This window comes from Schistocerca nitens, chromosome 4 (assembly GCF_023898315.1).
Source record: "Schistocerca nitens isolate TAMUIC-IGC-003100 chromosome 4, iqSchNite1.1, whole genome shotgun sequence".
Lineage (NCBI taxonomy): Eukaryota > Metazoa > Arthropoda > Insecta > Orthoptera > Acrididae > Schistocerca > Schistocerca nitens.
In genome coordinates, this window is record NC_064617.1 from 867449742 (window position 1) to 867468081 (window position 18340).

Below are 18340 nucleotides of genomic sequence, written 5' to 3' on the forward strand. Positions count from 1 at the left end.
ACGTCGGGTACGGGCCTGAAGATGGCGTAGTAAATCGCCGAAACTGGTAGGCCAATAAATTAACACATTTCATAACTGCGACTCACAGTCATGTGAAATTTATTGAAAGACATCGTGTTTACGCCAGTGACTGTTAAACATTTTATGTCGACTATTGCAATTTCGGCCTTCGGCCATTATCAAGTACAGCTGAAATACAAAATGTTTATAAAATATTTTACAAAAATCGTGTATTTTGACATTTTTCCCATTACACAAAATGAAAAATGCAGCTATGCAACCATGTTTACTTACATGTTTTGGCTTTAAGCTATGTGTGCTTTATACATGCTAACACATTTATATGTCGTTGTCATTTTCTTTTATATACATTTGTAAGGCTGCTAAGCAGTGCGAGCACACATGTAAAAATTAGTAAGTCAGTTATGATAATAAACTGTTTATTTAACAATATAATTCACACGAGAGAGAAGCTTAACTATGAAATCTGATGTATGCTTTTTATTCACAAATCCCTTGTGAGTTGTGAGCTAAACAAATCAGTGCACACTATCAGAACATAGTTACTCTACGATTTTTTCTCTTTTTCCCTTACTCATCTTTACTTAATTTTATCAGCTCAGAGTTGCAATACACAACGTATACCTTGTGCAAATTTTCAAATAAAAAAGATTTCCTATTGTCAGGCGACAAATCCATGTACTTCGAAAAACTTTTTCTGCTTCATGTGGCACAAGAGCGGCATTTTTAAAATGGAGAGTATCAATTGAATCTAAATCTAAATGGTTAAGACAGGACTTTTCATGTTACAGAATCACTGAACTGGAACAGAGTGTACGACAATCTTCGTTCCTTTCTTATGTTTATTTTTAAATTTCTTTTCCCACTTTATCAAAACAGCTTTTAATTTATTCACAGTTTTTACACGTGTTCTGCTGTTTCACTAGTGGCACCTCTAATTGCTACAAACAAGTTATGGCAGCGCAAATAAATCCAAAATTTGATTTTATGTACGAAATTTTGCCTGAAATTTGTGAATTATACATTAATTATTGCGTTAGTCAACCGAAGCGGATTCACTGCTACCGATAGAATCAATTATGCTTTTCACAACGCTGAAGTTACAGGCATCAATCCAGGACCCCTATTTTGTCAAAATGGGAGATACTGCTAACGAAATGTCTGGAGCTAACAACATAAATGCTCTAAAACGAGAAGAGGCTTTGAAAAATACCTTTCTGACACAACGAATAAATTTGTCATCATTAACTAATTTACTATGAATTCCTTGTAAGTCGTGAGCTAAACAAGTGACATGTACCACTTTACTGTATTCTGTAGTATTTTATACGCAGCTTTCACCGTATAAGGCGCAGCATCCTTTACTAATAGCAGTACGTTGCAGGTTTAATACCTTCTCATCTTTCGGCACCCACATATCTGTCGAATAATTTACTGCTTTTGGTAAAATTTAAATTTTTCAAATGTTCACAGTTTATTAGAAACTTTTCGCGTGGACTGCCTTTTTCCAAAGTTCCCACAGTGACATTTATAATTTATCCGTTACTTCACCAATTCATACCTACATTTTTTTACTAGCAGCCCTGCACTGCTTTTCGTAGCTTTTGCTGACGTCGTGAAAGATGCAAGAAGAGATTTATCTGCCAATTTTTCTAGGAATTCATGAAATTTTGGATAGTTCAGTTTCCTTAAGGGAATGCCAGCGCTAAGGAAAGTTGTACCACGTTCTTCACAGAAATGTGAATGGGATTAGTGACATTCCCCTAGGAGCATTCGCTGCAGTGTTTATACGTTTTCAATCCGTCGTGCTCCACGTTTGTATTTTTCTGTTCACAGAGGCAACGTTAAATGGCTTCTCTGCAGTTACCCTTACGTCGCATGGTTTACAATACAGTGTTTTACCATCAGCCAAAAATACCTTCTCACCACATCGAGCCACAAACTACTATAATTTTATATGAGTACTTTGCTTCATTTTAGGATTTTTTTCTGAACTTTACTTCACACACTTCCGCCTTCAACAAGATGGCTTAAGCAAATGCCTACTCGTAGAGTGACAATAGGCTACACAAACTCACGGTTCCGCAAGAGTAAAATCCATAATGATAATTCGAAGGAAATACGAGAGCGAGGTGTATTTTCTATTTTATAAGAAGCAGTTTGGTATGCTCAGCCCTCAGAAATGTGACACGGTAGAAATAAATTGCATGAGAAAAGTTCTTTACTCCTTGAAAGAGTGAAGATCTAAAGAACATAACGATTTAAGTATTAAGATATGCTCCATCAGAGAGAAGTGATCATATATCCATAACTATCACTTAACAAATTACACTAATTCTTTTAGCGTTTTACTGAGGCAGTATTTATATGCATTAAGGAACAGGACAGTATTACCGGAAAATATGAGCCCTATCTTAAAAATCCTAACTCTAGCCATTACTATGGCGTCAGCCAAGCCTTACGTCAGATTTACAACATGCCATTGTAATAAAATTTACAATTATGAAATTTCAAACTACGCTGGAGGCCAGTTTTAAACAAGGTTCAACGTAACGAAATGAAATTCGGAAAAACTCTTGGAGTGCCGCTTCTGTTCACATGTGAAACATGTTTGTAATATTTTGATTTAATTTGGTTGACATTTTGATACAAGGGCAAAAACATATAAAAACGAAAATCACTATAAAAATGTCGAAATAAAAGTTGAATGTACAAGGTGATTTTTTCCACCTTGTACAATCTCTAGGGATTGATCGATGAGAGGATACGGAACAAAAAAGGTCTAACGAACTTACGTCCGGAAATGCATGGTTTCCATGCTAGTGACCATTTATTCAATCAAACATTATGACAGGGACTGCAGTCTATCACGCGCTGTAAGATACAGCCACAATTACGGTATGTATGGTTTCCTCCTAGAGGTTGGTTCTGTTCCTCATAAGTCATGTTTAGTGCACTCTCCTGCCATAGTAATTGGTAATGAGGTATCCGATTCACTTCTCTTGCTGACTCACCTTGTACTGGATGTGATACAGTGTTGTACACAATGGTTCCACATTCTAATCGAGGGCTTGCCGACATAGAGTTTACTTACGGAAAGGCAAATGGCAACGGGCGGCGGGCATCAAAGTCGTATCACGAGGCCTATCCCTGCTGACAACAACCACAGCATTCAATGTTTGCAACAGTGTTTCGCCGTTTTTCTGAGACACTGGCTGTTCCAGTATCTCCCACCACCACGTACGCAGGAACTCCTGCACGGAGTTCGCCATATAGAATCGGGTGATGTTATGAAGGATGATTGGATGCAGTGCCAGACGGTGCTGTCGCTTTCTTCTCGGTGCGGGACGAGGGTGACGTCGCAGGAGGCTGCAGTGACCGCCTGCCCCTGCGGTATGACGTGGCGTAGGATTAACCCATGGACATCGTAAGCCACAATAACTGTCACTTTCGTACTAGCTGATTTATGGCGCACGTTCTGTGGGCGAGGAGAAACAGTGCGTTTCCATTCGTTCGACTGCCGCTTCAACCGTACGACAGAGCCCAGGTTTCGCACACAGTGACGATCCTTCCAAGGAACTCTTCGCCCCCCCCCCCCCCCCCTCCTGTGGTAGCGACTGACCAATTTCTCTGTAAGTGCATTGTGGGTTCCAATCATGTGACACTTAAGTCTGTATCCACGCCTATTGTTAGTATTTCTTAAAAATACTGTTAGAGCGCTTGAAGTGGCCTCCCGCACTTTCAGACACTGACTCAAATACAGCCGCCGACTCTCGCTGCACTACGTGAGCTGACATTCTCCTATTAGTTACAGACAGAGCGCATGCCTTGTGACCACATTCTTCATGTTACGGCAGTGTTGCCACCGCTTTTTATCCTGCCTTATCCTTCTATTTAAAAGCAGTCAGTAAGTCAGTGTATGGTAATAAACTACACTACTGGCCATTAAAATTCTACAACAAGAAGAAATGCAGATGATAAACGGGTATTAATTCGACAAATATATTACTGGCGTATTGTGACGAGCCAGTTGCTCGGCCATCATTGACCAGACGTTTTCAATTGGTGAGAGATCTGGAGAATGTGCTGGCCAGGGCAGCAGTCGAACATTTTCTGTATCCAGAAAGGCCCGTACAGGACCTGCAACATGCGGTCGTGCATTATCCTGCTGAAATGTTGAGTTTCGCAGGGATCGAATGAAGGGTAGAGTCACGGGTCGTAACACATCTGAAATGTAGCGTCACTGTTCAAAGTGCCGTCAATGCAAACAAGAGGTGACGGAGACATGTAACCAATGGCACCCCATACCATCACGACGAGTGATACGCCAGTATGGCGATGACCAATACACGCTTCCAACGTGCGTTCACCGCGATGTCGCCAAACACGGATGCGACCATCATGATGCTGTAAACAGAACCTGGATTCATCCGAAAAAATGATGTTTTGCCATTCGTGCACCCAGGTTCGTCGTTGAGTATACCATCGCAGGCGCTCCTGTCTGTTCAAATGGTTCAAATGGCTTTGAGACCTATGGGACTTAACTGCTAAGGTCATCGGTCCCCCAACGTAGAACTACTTAAACCTAACTAACCTAAGGACTTCACACACATCCATGACCGAGGCAGGATTCGAACCTGCGACCGTAGCGGTCACGCGGTTCCAGACTCTAGCTCCTAGCACCGCTTGGTCACCCCGGCCGGCTGCTCCTGTCTGTGATGCAGCGTCAAGGGTAACCGCAGCCATGGTCTCCGAGCTGATAGTCCATGCTGCTGCAAACGTCGTCGAACTGTTCTGACAGATGGTTGTTGTCTTGCAAACGTCCCCATCTGTTGACTCAGAGATCGAGACGTGGCTGCACGATCCGTTACAGCCATGCGGATAAGATGCCTGTCATCTCGACTGCTAGTGATACGAGGCCGTTGGGATCCAGCACGGCGTTCCGTATTACCCTCCTGAACCCACCGATTCCATATTGTGCTAACACACATTGGATCTCGACCAACGCGAGCAGCAATGTCACTATACGGTAAATCGCGATGGCGATAGGCCACAATCCGACGTTTATCAAAGTCGGAAACGTGATAGTACGCATTTATTCTCCTTACACGAGGCATCAGTACAAAGTTTCACCAGGAAACGCCGGTCAACTGCTGTTTGTGTATGAGAAATCTGTTGGAAATTTTCCTCAAGTCAGCACGTGGTAGGTGTCGCCACCGGTGCCAACCTTGTATGAATGCTCTGAAAAGCTGATCATTTGCATATCACAGCATCTTCTTACTGTCGGTTAAATTTCGCGTCTGTAGTACGTCATCTTCGTGGTGTAGCTATTTTAATGGCCAGTAGTGTATTTATTTAAGAATAAAATTCATATGACAAGGAGGTCCAACTGTGGAATTTGATGTTGTTGTATCTTTCTATTCACTTTATCGTAACATAGTTTGTAACACCAACAATAGTTGGATTTACGTGTATTTGGTATAAGTTCAAAAATGGTTCAAATGGCTCTGAGCATTATGGGACTCAACTGCTGAGGTCATTAGTCCCCTAGAACTTAGAACTAGTTAAACCTAACTAACCTAAGGACATCACACACATCCATGCCCGAGGCAGGATTCGAACCTGCGACCGTAGCGGTCTCGCGGTTCCAGACTGCAGCGCCAGAACCGCGCGGCCACTTCGGCCGGCTGGTATAAGTTCTCTGCTAACACTGTACACTAGTATACTTGCATAGTCAAGCACATTGATTGTATAAAAACGGAGTAATTATTTTGGCGTTTTAAGGAATTATATTGTAACTGTACCTCTGGTTTGATATGTAATACTCCGTGAATGTAATAATTTGTAAAAGCTCTGTGTATTTTACTGGTCCATAAGGAGGGAACGGAAATATAAAACCTGTTGTAAAGCCCCACCGCTACGGAAGTAGTTTGGCGGGACTAGAAAAGGAGGACTTGGCGCGCAAGGTGCTTCATTCATTTGTGGCGAGTGGCTTACTCGAGTTCTGAATGTGATACTGAGTGGTCAGCGGAAGCCTTGGTCAGCTACTGTGGTCAATTCGGATGTATAAATTAAGGCAAGAAGATGTTGCGTGCATATAAATTAGCCTCGGATGGAATGTAAAGTGGCCTATCGTCCATGGTATCGTTACTGGCCTTGCCTGGTTAAATTTACGACGCGAAGCAGAGTTATATCAGGGCCTGGCTAACATCACGAACCATGGTTGCTTTACCGCCAGTTTTATAGCCGCTATAATTCCGTTACACTCGTTTTATTAAACTGGCAACTTTGGTAGTAAAATATTTTACATTTTTTATTTACTTCGTGCAGTTTGAAGTTTGGCTGGTTTTCTGCACAGTAGTAAATGGTTTACTCCACATATTTTTTCGTCTTAAAGTTTTCTAAAGTGTGTTCGTAAAGAAAGCTTTTCATTAAAGAAGAATCTGCCATCAAAATGATCAATGACGAAAATATGAAGTGCTTATAGCTGTCTGTAAGAAAAAGTTATAAAAAGACAGGAGCATTGTGTCACTTTGAACAGGTTTGTAAACTTGTAACTGTTTGTTTATTTGTATGTGTTTTTTAAAGTGGCTTTTCAACTTGTGCAGTCACTTAAAAAGGCAGTTTGACTTTGAGTTCAATGAGAGACTATTTGCTAGATCCCCCTGTTAACTGTTGAATTAATTTGGAAGTATTCATTGTACTTAAATTTGTCACTACAGTTATAATTGTGGACGGTTCTGCAGACCACAGCAGTTTAATGGACTCCATAACCTATTTAACTTCCGTGGTAAATGAAAGTAAAGGCTCTTTCTGAGCAACTGCAACAGTCGCTACAATCATTTATTCTGCACCCAAACTTTTCTTATAAATTATAATTGTACTGCACATTTGTATAGAGTAACTTCATGTGCAAATTTATGATCAAATCATGATCTTTTTTGTGATAGTTAATTAAAATAATAGCAGTTCATGCTATTACCAGTCAGAGTTTATTATTAGTTTCGTATCTCTTTCTGCATTTGTTCATTATACTCCACAGTAGCTTTTTTTTGCCAGTAGCAAGTGTTATTGTGTGATACTGTGTAATTGCTGCATGTACTGGACATTATATGTTCTCCTTAAGAGTTAGCTGATGTGTTGTTTGCTAGGACAAATTACTATACAATATTGATAGTAACCGTGTTAGTAGAGATTAGTTAGCGTATCAAGTGAGATTAGTTTTCTTAGGGAAGTTAATTTCCGCTTTGTCATGAAACTTGATACGTCATTGCCTCATTAGGCTGGCGACCTCATGTATACATAACTACAACGATACTTTGGTATCAGTAGGACGCCAGTTCAAAACGCGTTGCTTTGCTGTTCTTACTGTTCCACTAACTTCGCGATTACCAAATTATAGTTAGATTCCTTGTCATTGGCTACTGTCATGGTGAGGCAAATCCCTTCACAGAAGGGTAACGTTATCGGCTATTGCCAATTTGGTAAGAGCTGGTAGTGTTTCAGGTAAACATGTGATTTTTGCTTTTTTTCCCTTCCTCCTTTTTACTTCGATTTATGAGCTGAGAATTGTAATGTACAATGTATACCTTGTACAAATTTTCAAATAAAAAGTCCATGACCCTCGAAAAACTTTTGTATACTCGAGCTGATACAAGAGCAGCATATTTAAAATAGACGATATAATTTGACCCTAAATCTGAATGATTAACAGAGGACTTTTCGTCCAAATGGAATCTTTTTTTTCACATTTCTTTTCCCACTTTATCACAAACAGCTTTTAATTTATTCACAACTTTTCACTTGTTCTGTCTGCTTCATAGGGGCATTATTCATTGCTCCAAACTAGTTATGGCAGGAGGAATAGATCCGAAATTTGATTTTATGTACGAAGTTTGGTCTAAAATTTCAGCATTAGACATTAATTTTCGGTCTAGTCAACCGAAGCGGCTTCACTGTTTCAGAATGAAATAGCTATGCTTTTCACAACGTTGAAGTTGCAGGCATCGATCCAGGACCGCCATTTTGTCAAAATGGGAGATGCAGATAAGGAAATGTCTGGAGCCAACAACTTAAATGCTGTAACCCATGAAGGCCTCTCAAAAATACCTTTTTGACACACCGTATAAATTTGTCAACATAACGAATTTACTACGAATTTCTTTTAAGGCGTTAGCTAAACAAGTCACGAGCGCCATTTGACCGTATGCCATAATGCTTTATCCGCAGCTTTCACCGCACAAGGCGTAGATCCGTTATTATTAGTAGTACGTTGTCATTCTTAATGCATTCAGACCGTATGGCAGCCATAGATCTGTCGAATGATTTACTCATTTCGGAAAAATTTAATTTTTCTAAATGTTAACAGTGTATTTGAAGCTTTTCTCCCGGACCATCTTCTTCCAAAGTTCTCACAATGATATTTATAATTTATCCGTTATTTCACCAAATAATACCTACTTTTTTTTTAGTTGCAACACGTTGTCTGATTTATTGCACTGTCTTTCGTAGCTTTTGCTGACGTTGGAAGAAGGAAGAACAGATTTGCCTGGGTATTTTTCACGAAATTCACGAAATTTTGGATGGTACACTTTACTTAAGGGAATGCCAACACAAAGGAAAGCTGCACCAAGTTCTTGACAGAAAGGTGGATAAGATTAGCGAGATTCCCATAGGAGTATTTGCTGTATTGTTTATACGTTTTCAATCCGTCGTGCTCCACGTTTGTGTTTTTCTGTTGCCACATGCAGCTGAACGTTAAATGACTTCTCTGCAATTACTCTTACGTAGCACGGTTTACAATACAGTGTTTTACCATCAGCCGAAAGTACTTTCTCGCTATACTGAGCCACAAACTGCTGTAATTTCACTTGAATACTTTGGTTCACTTTGGGATTTTTTTCCGAACATTATTACACACATTTCCGCCTTCAAAAATGTTGAATAAAACAGTGACACTTGTCTGCAGTCCAGTCTCGGAGATGTCTTAATCAAATGCCTGCTCATAGAGTGGCAATAGACTACACAAACTCACTGCTCCGTAAGACTGAAATACATATTGAGAATTAGAAGGAAATACGGGAGCAAGATATGTTTTCTATTTCCTAAGAAACAAAATTGAAATGGTCAGTCCTGATAAATGTAACACCGCAGAAATAAATTGCGTAAGAGAAGTTCTTTACTCCTTGAAAGAGCGAAAATCTGAAGAATATAACATTGTATCCAGAATGAGATTTTCACTCTGCAGCGGAGTGTGCGCTGATATGAAACTTCCTGGCAGATTAAAACTGTGTGCTGGACCGAGACTCGAACTCGGGACCTTTGCCTTTCGCGGGCAAGTGCTCTACCAACTAACAATGTAACTAAGATATGTTCTATCAGAGAGAAGTGGTCCTGTATCCGTACTTACGACTTAACAAATTACAGTAATTCGTTTAGTTTCTTCATAACAAGCATGTATATGTATTTAAGGAACAGGTCAGTATTACCGAAAAATATGGGCCCTATCTTAAAAATCCTAACTCTGCTCATTACTGTGGCGTCAACCAAGCCATACGTCAGGATTACAAAATGCCATTGGAATTAAATTGACTTTTATTCAGTTTCAAACTACGTTCAAGGCCAGTTGTAAACATAGTTCCGAGTAACGAAATAAAATTCGCAAACCGCATGGAGTGCCGCTTCTGTTCACATGTGAAATATTTTTGTAATATTGTGATTGAACTGGGCTGACATATTGATACAAGGGCTGAAACATGCAAAAACAAAGTCACTACAGAAATTTCGAAACAAAAGTTGAAGAGTATGTTGTTGACATACGTCACAGCTCTGGAATTGAATTTTATCCAGGAAAAGTATCTCTAAAGTTATCCAGATGTTCGTTTCTTTTGAATGCACCTTATACGTATCAGGCTAATGGCACTCTTCTCCAAGAAAACATATTATTTCACTGAGAAAAATAGGATATTTCTGACTTTAAATGAAATGTTGGTACCTGTGGACATAGTTTCTAAGAAGGAATACGAAAGTAAAAACTTGAATCACACGATAGGAACTGTTAAGTTAAACATCATTAAACACACTTATACGTAAATTGGTAGGTAATTTGGAGCAATTTTGTGGTGTACTCAAAAAGTGTCTTGTGTTACACTAGGATCAACATTTATTACGTGAAAAGTTAGCTTACTATGAGCCTTATGCCTGAAATAGATAGATATATGGTTATAGATATATGGTTTGCAACTGATGTTAGAGTGGAGAATTCCACAGAATTCTATCAAAATGTCTGGATGGAACGGTATACACAGTACATTCGAACGTGCTGAATGATTTTTCGATAGCGCGAATACGTTGTTCTAGCTCTCATCCCTCTCGTTGTGTTGTTGGCCTATTTTCTGCACTAATACCACCCTCGTTACATTTCGACGTACACAACTTTTCAACTCCCTATGAGTTCAACCATTTGCGACATTGCGCCATTGAAGGATCCACCAGCACATCGATGTCACAAGCACCGATACGTGATTTCTTCTGCTGCCACAAGTCAACGTTCACAATTTACTTAATTACTACTCGAGTTCTACAACAACTTCGCGCTACGGTGTTTCACGAGTACGAGTCGCCAAATATCCACGACACAGTGGTATTGACATTGGTAGAAACGAGTACCTGCCATATTTTGATTATTACGTTACACTCTTCCTGTGATCCAGCAGCATGCCATTTGGGAGAGAGAGGCAATACTTCGACGTCTGATGAGACCAGCGCCTTTGTGTTCTGCAACCAGCAACACAGGCCGCACCACTCGTTCCTTCCCGTAGTATGTTTGCGAGATACCTTATCATAAGATGTGTTTATAGTGAGTTTTCAATTCATCATTTTCTGCCCTCTTTTATACTAATCCGAATAACACAAACGTAATTTTATGAACTTTCTTATTTTTTCTTTAACGATTGAAAATAACGAACATCCATAATTGATAGTGATGTGGTACTGTTAGTACGTTTGTTAAGATTCAATGTAAGAGATAAATACGCAGTACAGAACTAGGATTAAGACTGTTGAGACAGATAACCCGTTAATGAGGAAGAATCGGCGGGCAGTTTCTACTTCTGGCACCACCTGATCGGTGTGCAAGTCTCTTGGAATCAATCGAAAGCTGCTATTGTGGTTAGGTGTCTTTCCATTGTGGGATCTACAAACGAATGTCTCGTTTTCTTACACATTTCGCAGACTGTAAAAAGATTTTCGGGTCTCGAGAAAGGTTCGTGGCACTTGTGGCTAGGGAAATTCCCAATCTGACGATTGCCTTATGGCATAATGGGTACAGCAGATGAGTAAGTGATTTGTATCTGGCAGTTCCTAAAGTTAATCTTCATAATATGGATAGGTAACAACTTTGATCCTATGAGATGCACAGGGCTGACGTGTTATTTCGCAATCTGTTTCGACTCTGGATAGCACGCTCTATAAAAAGAATGGTTGCATCCTCGCAAAAGGTCGTTCCTCTAGTGTTGTACGTTATTCACAATCGTTACTATTCGTCCTAAGTCCTTCACTTTACTGTATCGCAAGTGTCTGAATAATTTATATGTACCAAGAAAGGCGTCCCTTTTGTGTCACTATTCTTTGCTAACTGGTCGAAATAATCAACGATTACAGATCACAATTTGGCCCTGATATGTTGCAGTCTTTTATGATTTCATACAGTTATAAAATACCTTTCATTAATGAAAAGACTACTCCAGTTGCTCTGTACAACTTAAATTAATCCATTCCAGATTTCTACTTTTATGTTACGCCATTGTCAAGTGGTTCTGAAACTGTCATAAATATGAAATACACGAGAAAATTTTTATCTTTTGGACATTATTTTTCTGCTGCAAGTTTCATAATCTGTCTGTGTACAGGCTTGTAAAAGTACTGCAAGGGAGGTTGCGCTGGGAAGTAGCTGTTAAGAAAAAAATTCGATACATAGTGTCATTGCCAAGTTATTTACCATTAACGTTAACCAATCACGTCGACGCGCGCGCAAATTCAAGCAGCCTGCCAGAGACGATGTCGCCAGACTAGTTCTGCGTTTTTTTTCCTCAAAGCGAATAAATGTTGCCTTTTCTCACCTCGGTTAAATTTATTACTTACGAAAAACAAACGTTTTAAATTGCAATGAGCCTTTCAACAAGTGGTAACTCAAGGACACAGAGATTTCTACGTATTACCGCCTTTCAACGCTTGCAAGGGTTTGAATTTGCGCGCGCAGAGACCTTATTGTCTAACCTCAATGCTAAACGACTTGGAAACGGCACAACATATCGATTTATTTCTTAACAGTTACTTCTCAACGCAATATCTTTGAAGCTTTTCAGAGTGTTTCTGACCAACCTATATACAGAGAGATTATGAAACTTACAATAGAGATGTAATGTCCAAAAGGTATTACTTTTTTAACTTCAGTTATATATGTGTATATATCGTATTTATGGGGGTTTCAGAACCATTTGCCTGTGACTTAACATGAAATCTGAACAGATCGTGAAGTAGATGAAGTTCTACATAACATCTCTAGTGGTCTTTTCATTAATTACGCAGATTGTTTCGGAGTACATGGAAAGACCGAAAAAAATACTTTTGTACATTAGGGAGGTAATAGTTCCTTCTGATGTCTCAGAATTTTCTGGTTCTTCGAGGGCACTCCACGAATATACTATGGCAGCAATACAGAACAAGACACGTTCGTCGGAGGAAGTGATTCAGCCTATGAAAAAGTCAAAACAACTTTCTGTGAAATTAAAAGCAATAGTGACAACATTAAGAGTACAATGGGATTCCACTGTAAACTGCAGAGAAGTTCAAAGAGAATACTGAAGGCCTCTACGATCATGTTCGACAGTGGCATATTTACCCTCATATGGCGAGAGGTGGGAATACGTAATGCGCTCGAGGAAAAGAAACACGATCGTTTTGGTGGTACAGATTTTACCGTGCTGTTGGGAGGCATAATGTTGCATCGCAGTACTGACCTCCAAACCTTTGAACACGGTACATTCAACCGGTCAGCATTATTGTAAGACTGTACTCCTTTCCAACGTACGCTACGGCCTTGCAGTGGTGGATACAGCGGTTCCCGTCAGATCACCGGAGTTAAGCGCTGTCGGGAGTAGCCGGCACTTGGGTGGATGACCATCCGGGCCGCCTCCGCTGTTGCCCTTTTTCGGGGTGCACTCAGCCCGTGCCAATTTAGCGGTGTGCTAACTACACGACCCTCCTATCCACATCCTCAGCTGAGGATGACACGGCAGTCGGATGGTCCCGATGTGTCACTTGTGGCCTGAAGATGGAGTGCTTTACTCCCTTCCAATGTGCGTCTTTTCAGGGTTGCATGAGTCCCTGATTTCATTTTTATGGATGACAAATACTGTGTGAAGAATTTGAGAGAGCACTTAAAGACCTAAGTCGAACCAAGGCCCAGGGTGTAGATAAAATTCATTTAGAACTACTGACAGCCTCGGGAGAGACAGCCATGACAAAATTCTACCATCTTGTCATCATGATGTATGAGACAGGTGAAATACCCTCAGACTTCAAGAAGAATATAATAATTCCAATCCCAAAGAAGGCAGGTGTTGACAGGTGTGAATATTACCGAACTATCAGTTTAATAAGTCATGGTTGCAAAATACTAACACGAATTCTTTACAAACGAATCGAAAAACTAGCAGAAGCTGACCTCTGGGAAGATGACTATGGATTCCGTAGAAATGTTGGAACACTCGAGGCAATACTCACCCTTCGACGTATCTTAGAAGATAGGTTAAGGAAAAGCAAACCTACATTTCTAGCATTTGTAGACCTACAGAAAGCTTTTGACAATGTTGATTGGAATGCTCTGTTTCAAATTCTGACGGTGGCAGGGGTAAAATACAGGGAGCGAAAGACTGTTTACAATTTGTACTGAAACCAAATGGCAGTTATAAGAGTTCGAGGGGCATGAAAGGGAAGCAGTGGTTGAGAAGGGGGTGAGACAGTGCTGCAACCTATCCCCGCGTTATTCAGTATGCATATTGAGCAATCAGTAAAGGAAACAAAAAAAAATGGAGTAGTAATTAAAATCCAAGGAGAAGAAATAAAAACTTTGAGCTTTGCTATGACATTGTAAATCCGTCAGAGATAGTAAAGGACCTGAAAGAAAAGTTGAGCGGAATGGACAGTGTCTTGAAAGGAGGATATAAGATGAACATAAACAGAAGCTAAACAGGGACAATGGAATGTAGTCGAATTAAATCAGATGATGCTGAGGGAATTATATTAGGAAATGAGACACTGAAAGTAGTAAATGAGTTGTGCTACTTGGGAAGCAAAATAACTGATGATAGTCGAAGTAGACAGGATATAAAATGTAGAATGGCTATGGCAAGGAAAGCATTTCTTAAGAAGATAAACTTGTTAACATCGAGTATAGATTTAAGTGTCAGGAAGTATTTCTGAAAGTATTTCTATGGACTGTAGCCATGCATGGAAGTGAAACATGGGCGGTAAACAGTGTAGACAAGAAGAGAATAGAAGCTTTCGAAATGTGATGCTACAGAAGAATGGTGAAGACTAAATGGGTAGATCACGTAAGTAATGAGGAAGTACTGAATAGTTCAAAATGGTTCAAATGGCTCTGAGCACTACGGGACTTAACATCTGAGGTCATCAGTCCCCTAGAAGTTAGAACTAGTTAAACCTAAGTAACCTAAGGACATCACACACATCCATGCCCGAGGCGGGATTCGAACCTGCGACCGTAGCGGTCGCGCGGTTCCAGACTGAAGCGCCTAGAACCGCTCGTCCATAACGGCCGGCGTAGTGAATAGAATCGGTGAGAAGAGGGATGTGTGGAACAACTTGACTAGAAGAAGGGATCGGTTGGGTTGGTGGCACACGTTCTGAGGCATCAAGGGATCACCAACAGTATTGGCGGGGCAGCGTGGAGGGTAAAAATCGCAGAGGGAGAGCAAGAGATGAATACACTAAGCTGACTCAGAAGGATGTAGGTTTCTGTAGTTATTCGGAGATGAAGAAGCTTGCACAGGATAGAGTAGCGTGGAGAGCTGCATCAAGCCAGTCTCTGGATGAAGAGCACAACAACGGATGACAATGCACGACCACATCCATTTGCGCAGGTAAGAGGAGCTCTTGGAACGAGACGGTATTCGGTGAATGGAATGCCTGCCGGATCCCCCGACTTAAATGCCGTACAGCACGTGTGGGATTTGTTGGGGGAACGTACTTCTATGTAATTTATATCTTTGAATAAAGGTTTCTATTCGTCCCATTACGTACTTATTTCAGTTACCTTCTGCACTATACTGTAGTAGTTCTTTCTATGCATGGTCCAAGTTTCATTGAGCTATTTACAAGGCAGTGAAACATCGTGTGGAAGTTACTTTCGTCCTCAAGTTTTGAACACAACTAGATTTACATGTAAATAGCCACAACATCCTTCCTCGACGACGCGTGTCTTCAGAATGTTGATTCGCAGAGCACTTAGTATGGCTGAAAAAAGCAGTCTGTAGGATGACGTTCTACACTCAAAGGAGGTTTTTGAAGCAAATGGGTATTCTTCATAATAGATTCGTAACGCGTTACGAATAAAATCTTAGGGGGCATAAGGAACGAGAAAGAAGAGACAGAGAAACTTAAATCCATGGCCTTCCTGCCATATGTGGAAAGCCCATCGTCAAAAGTTCTTCACCAAGCACAAGGGTAAAGTGATGTTTCGCCCTCCACCAAAAATGGCACCAATGTTGGGTTCTGTCAAAGATAACTTGAGGCTCTACAAGGCTGGATGTTACGATATACCCGGCGAGCGTGAGACGTTGCACAGGGTGACAATGATTGAACTATATGTAATGAAATTGTCGTATCTTCTGAACGGTTTGAGTTACGATGCTCAAACTGCACAGTAGGCCGTGGGGCCTGATACAGAATTAGGATGCACTATATGGTTTGGTTTAGCGATGAAGCCCACTTTCATTTGTATGGGTTCATCAATAAGCAAAACCGGTGCGGTTTGGGATTTTTTTCTAAAATGACAACACAACCTCTCCGTTTTTCATTCTACATTCAATTTATCACTGCTTTCAGGGTTCAAGTGATACATAACAAGCAAGTTCAATTACTTTCAACTCTCAACAAAATAATTAACATTTAGACAGAAAATATGTGATTATTAAATCTTTATCTCGATGTATGAGAATGTTAAAACTAGCAAAACAATTAAATCTTCATCAGTGAAATTTACATCTATGTTGTCGTAGTTGTTCAGTGGACTAATCTGGTGGAGAATGAATCTTTATCTTTTAAACTAATCAAACTCTCATGTACTCAATGGAGGGTATGTTAGTATTCAACTCTTGAAATTCTATATTCAAAGCGTACGCACGTGGAGTGAGCAAACTCTCGACTCAACATTTAATGCCGACTAATGCTCATTGGTACATTACCAATCGGGAACTGCGGCGGCGTTGTCTCCATGCTGGATCAAAAACGCTAATTCCCTACTTTGGCCTTGACTGATTCAGTCTCAACTTTCCTGAGTTCCATAGAACGTTAAATTTTCCCTAGTCGAATTAATGGCTATCGCTACGAGGTGGAACAACATGCACAATACTCTGCCCACAAAAATTCCCTCTGGAATATGAACTACCGCTTTACATCTGTCGCCACGATACGTGAAGCGTACTGCCGTCACTTCGCAGACGTAAAGGTCTCAACGTCTTCACTACTTTCCCACAGACAAATGTGGCCCACTGCGAGACGAGAGAGCTACGTTAATTTAGTTCTCAAAAATGCTTTTATATGATGCGACTCTCCCCACCGTGTCTCTTCCACATCACACAGTATGGCTTAGCCAACCTCTTCGTCGTTATAGGTGAATTTTTATTTTTCTTGCCGGGTCGCAAGGGTGACTGCTAACAAATTACTCATGAGAGCCATCGTAGAATATTGCTCAACTGAATGGAGCGCATACCAACTGTCAGGGGACACCAAACGTATACAAAAAAAGGGCAGCGAGTATCGTCACAGGTCTGCTTGATATGTGGGAGAGCGTCTCGTAATTTCTGAAAATCCGGAACTGGGAGACGTCTTAAAGCGGAAGCCAACTATCCTGAAGACGCATACTTAAAGTTTCAAGAAATCGCGTTAAGAAAAGAATATACTACAAACCCATACGTATGACTATCACATAGATAGTGAAGGCAAGGTTAGACTAATTATAGCAGACACAGAGGTATTTAAGCAAATATTCTGTGGTGTCACCGCTAGACACCACACTTGCTAGGTGGTAACTTAAATCGGCCGCGGTCCTGTAGTACATGTCGGACCCGCGTGTCGCCACTGTGTAATCGCAAACCTAGCGCCACCACATGGCAGGTCACAAGACACGGACTAGACCTCGCCCCAGTTGTACGGACGACATAGCTTGCGACCAGACCTACCAAGTCTTCCTCTCATTTGCCGAGAGACTGATAGAATAGCCTTCAGCTTATTCCATAGCTACTACCTAGCAAGGCGCCATTTGTATCAGTGCTTATAGCTTACTACTATTCAAGAGATGTATTCCAACAAGAGAATAAAGTTAAGTATCTTATTCCAGCTACGTACTTTTCTTCTTATTCATTAATAAGTCTCATGTTCCAGTACTTCGCGCCCGTCTGCGTTAGTTTAGCGTGCACTTTCAGCCACTTCGATCTACAAGGTGTTGGCCCTGCTGCCGACACATCATATTCAACCCGCGCTCCACACGCGTATGAAATGGAGAGGGGCTGTGACAACTGATATCGTGGGAAGTACCCTCTGCCACGAAATTCGAAGGGTTTTGCAGAGTATACACGTAGATATAGATGTCGAATTTTATTTAGTACCACATATCTCGAAAGTGCTTGGGTAAATGCTGCATCACGCAACATTTTATCGCTACATTAACTGCAGAGTTTGCCCTCCTAGCATCTTCACCAGTGGATTCATCTTTGGGTTAAGAATTGTGAGCAGAATGCATATTACTTAACACAGGAGGACCACACTGGGCCCATGGTATCTTTACGTCTGCGAAGTGAGCGCGGTACGCTTCACGTATCGTGGCGACAGATGTAAAGCGGTAGTTTATATTCCTGAGGGAATTCTTGTGGGCAGAGTATTTTGAGGGCAGGTAGAGGAATTTCTAGCTGTTACAAGAGCAATGTAGCAATATATCGCCCCACGCCGACGTTGTGGGTGTCTTCCCTCCCACGCAACAGGCGTCCGAAGCAGCGCGCTCTGTAATTGGCCGGACCGC

The 18340-nt window shown here is 40.9% G+C and overlaps 1 protein-coding gene across 1 annotated transcript in view; it reads right to left on the reverse strand.

Moving 5' to 3' along the window:
* LOC126251946 (corticotropin-releasing factor receptor 1-like) overlaps nt 1-18340 on the reverse strand; it is a 418931-nt gene that overhangs the window by 192664 nt on the left and 207927 nt on the right. The gene's annotated exons all lie outside the window — the stretch shown is intronic.